This window comes from Lagopus muta, chromosome 14 (assembly GCF_023343835.1).
Source record: "Lagopus muta isolate bLagMut1 chromosome 14, bLagMut1 primary, whole genome shotgun sequence".
In the NCBI taxonomy this organism is placed as follows: Eukaryota; Metazoa; Chordata; class Aves; order Galliformes; family Phasianidae; genus Lagopus; species Lagopus muta.
In genome coordinates this window covers 7929818-7934154 of record NC_064446.1, presented here as the reverse complement: position 1 = coordinate 7934154, position 4337 = coordinate 7929818, and positions in this window count along the sequence as shown.

Genomic DNA, 4337 nt, shown 5'->3' with positions numbered 1-4337 from the left:
CAGCAAAACTATGAGTACACGCAGCAGATTGACCCTGCCACTCCTCCTTTTGTGCCAGAGCTGCAATGTACAGCTCTTTGTATGTCCTTCACAGCACTATTTGTAAAGTTTCAGGTATCAACTCTGGACCATCAAGAGAGATATTGGCAGAAGGAGTGCAGTGACCTCTTCTTTGCCTTTCCTTTTGATTCATTTGTCCCATGGAAGCATGGATATTTTAATGGTCCATTTTGTCACAATGCTGGATATTTTCTTGCAAATGAGCGTTACGAAAAGTGTTCTTCAAGCACCTTCCTTAGCAGAAAATCATCCTTTTCTTAAGCAGCTCTTCTTCAGAATGGCCTATCCCTGAAAACTGAGGTTTGCTCTGGGTCTTTAGATGAAGCACTTCAGAACAAGTTGTAATTATTGAAAGCTCTCAGCCCAAGTTTTTCTTCTGGGATGAAACAAGGTTATGAGAGGATACCTGCAAAAACCCTTAGGTACTTCTTGTGTTGCTTTTCTAACTAGTTCCATCTTCCTGTCTCATCTTTCCTTAGAAGTGTGTGATACAGGTGGACTGCCTAACTCAAAGTCAGCATCCATGGTTAAGGCTGGGTAGATCCTAACACTGAAATGTCTCCTTACCTTTTGTCACAGCAATGCACACCTGTGCATTCATATATACCTCACGTTCTCATACTAACTGCTGGATTCACCTTTGAACACATCATACCATAGGAAGCAGAAGTTCTTTCCTGCAAACACAAAGCTAGTGGGTTTGCTCTGTAACAACAGTCTTCAATGGAGGAAGTTTATCTCATCCTAGTTTGAGCTTTGGCTGTGCTGTTATCACATGCAGTGCACATGTGTACATACAAATGTGCTGTTTTCATGAGACAAGGGATTCATCTTGAATTACCAGATCTAGCAGCATAAAAACATGCCCCTTCAGAATACTTTTCATAACCCAAACACCGATTTTGTTTCTTTATCCTGAAATCAGTGAAACAAGCAAGGACCAGCATACTGCCCATCTTGGAGACAGTGTTCCACGTTTTCTTTCTCCATAGGGCTCATATCCTATGTCTGTTTTATCTATGTACTTTAGGTACTCCGTTTAGATGACATTTCTCAGGTATGTGAATAACTTGGATATCATCACCTCGTCCTCTCTTAGGAAGAGCTGCTACCCCTACTTGCTGTGGGAAAAAAAGCATGAAAGAGCTCATGGACTTGTAAGCAGTGGCACAAGACACCTCAGATGCTTTGCAATTAGTAGAGAGCTAATCAATACCTACCTTTGATTATCAAAATTATCTCCTGGAATTTTTTTCTCTTCATTGACTGTAAGAGGAGATCTCTGTGACAACTTCAGCTGCACTACAGGCATATAAATCTAACAGTATATCCCACCTAGGAAGTCTCCTGTTGGCAAAGAATTGCTCAGTCAGAGCGAGCCAGGAGAGACAACCCTTCCTGTTTAACTGTTTCCCTGAAACCACCTGCACTGCAAAACACATGGAGGAAGAAGGGAACAGAAATTATGCAATCACATCAGGGTTTCTTTTATCGTTTTCATTACCTATCAGATTTAATATTTGCAAAGCTGCCCTTGGACTGAAACAAACTGCTTGCTTTGATATCTAGATGCAAATATTGCTGTTAAGTGTGCTGTAAATGGATTTTATTGCTCACTCCAAAGCCACCATATATTAGCACAGTAAAGCTGAAAGTCCCAGCTGGGAGACTTTCTGTGGGAGAAAGAAGAGCAGAGCAGGATCACCCAATCTGCTGCCACAGATCAACAGCGGGGCGTAGGGCTTTGGCATGCAGAGGGAAGCCTGCTGCACACAGAATAGCACTTGGGCTGCATCCTGAACGAAGTTTAGCAACCAGCCAGAACAGTGCAAACCTTCTTGTGCCCTCCAGGGTTTGACATGGAAATTGAATAACAAATTGCCCCAGAAGGAAACAAAATAGATGGGGAAGCTCAGGTGCAAACAAACAAAGCTGCTTACAACCAGGAAACTGCACAGCAGCATTTCTCAAGCCTTGCATATCTATGTCTGCTTCTGTAAGCCTGGTGGCAATGTTCCAGATGCACCCAGATATCTGGAGATGTATGCAGGACTGGAGAAAATGCAATGGACAGATTCTCTGGATCCACCAATCTCTTTTAAAACAGAATGTAAAAACAGTCCATGGTATGCATGATATTTAGTACAGTAAATCATATTTGTGAATGTCTAAATAAACTCCCTTGTACCTTTGTGACCTGCTGCTGCTTGAGCACCAAAAAAGGGCAGGAAGCGATCGATGGCACCGGCACACACAGATCAGTGTCAGCTGCCCTGATCTGCACGGCTCAAGAAGAGATTGCAAACCTGTGCATCAGGAAGGACCTACAGCTCTTAGAGCCAGGGAAAGGAAATGCATTCATTGAAAGAAGGAAAAAAACGAAGTTTCACTTAAAGTAATAACAAGCGAGCTGCTCTTGACCGTGAACAACGTCATCTTAAGCCTCAACTTCCCCTGAGCAGCCAACGAATGTATGCCAGGAGTTCAGAAAACGGAAGTATCTGAAACCTTGCGAGCGATACGGCCTCGTGCACCGAGCGCAGCGCTAACAGCTGGACGCCAGCTGGGCCGGCAGCGCAGGCAGCGCCTCGGCGCACAGCGCCCCCTGGCGGCCGGGAGCCGCGCCGGCCTCCGTTCGGTCGCTGTGCGGCGCGGCGCCCCGTTCAGCTCCGGTTAGATTAGCCGGGTAAACGATCCTTCAGCAGCTCAGCCGCTCACACGGAGTGCTCACGGAAAAGGGTTTAGCGTGATTTAAGAATCGCAGAGATTTTAGCACACAAACAAAAGCTATGCCCATCAAACTCACGCTCACTACCACACTCTGGCTCCTTTGCTCCTTTGCTCCAATAAACAATCTTTAGCTGACAAACTAAAAAGCAGCTTGCAAAGAAAACTTGCAACTCCCACACACCCCCGCAGTGCATTGTGCTGATGGCAGCGTGATCAGTCCTGTTAACACGTACCCCCAGCACGGTGACACAAGGATCCACAAGGAAGAAATCAGACACCCAAACCACAACCTTCTGTTCTTCGCCATAGAAAACAAACCAGGAACCCTGCAGCCCTCCCACCCGGAGCTGGGGCAGTGCTGAGTGTGTGCATGGCAGCCCACAACTAGCACAGCAATTACTGCTCACACAGCAGCTCTCACTGATGCTAACTGTACCCATCCACGAACCAGTAATAACATTTTGAGTTGGTGGTGAGAACCTCCAGACATGTTTTTGCTAGTAAAAGTTGAACAGGAACATAATTCATTTCATCTGCTTTGCTCCTTTCCTCGATTTCAGATGCTGAACTTAAGGAAGAAAGCAGGTTCCCTGCCAGCACCCCAGATATAACCTCAACCACCTCCATCTCCACAGCTTTCATGTGGACACAATGACTTCAGTCACTATGTTACCACTCTGTGCCAAACAGGTGTCATGTTTAACAGGTTAAAAGTACTGCAAGTTTCAACCGCTTACACAAAGGAACACTGAATATAAATAAGTACACTATTTGTATAAATACTTCCTCAAAAAGCTCAAGTTAGATAGCAGATCTGGTGCAATACTCCAGAAATGCAGCACATTTTCCTGTACCTGCTGCATTAAAATGGTAAACACGTGTGACTGATTCAGATTAATTGAAATGCTTCTGGGAAGGGTCAGAATCAGATTTTACACTGTTATCTCTGGTTAAATATACCTGTCACAATGAAACCATTAAGTTTGATCCTGTATTAAAGTGACTGTATTAACAGCACTGACAGTTAGATACCTCTCTCTTGTTGTTCCCATTATGCACCATACTCTTCCTCTTATCTAATGTACTTTTAGGACCTCATGAACTTCTGCTGAGGGACAGATATGGAGGAAATGAGTGCTGATTTTGCTCTATTGAATGGCTTTGCCTCTTCAGCTCTACAGGGCTAGAAATTCTTGTTAGTCACATTCACATCAATATTCAAAGAAGTGAAATCACCAACAGCGATGAGTAAAGTCTTATAATAGCATGAACTGATCTGCTTTACAGCTTTTACCACAGTTGTATTTTGATAGGCTGGTAAGTTTGTAACTTGGAAAAAAGCAGAAGCAATACATCAGGCCATAGCTGACCACATGGAGCATCTAAAGGTGCAATTGTGCAGCTGCAGCTATGTATGCACACAGATACGTGTCACAGTATGCTGGATTTTAACCAGTGTCCCACTTCCACAGGAACTTCAGTCACAGCATACAAACCAGCTAGGTTAATACTGACTTGTGCATTTTTGTATGGTATTGCTGTGCGTG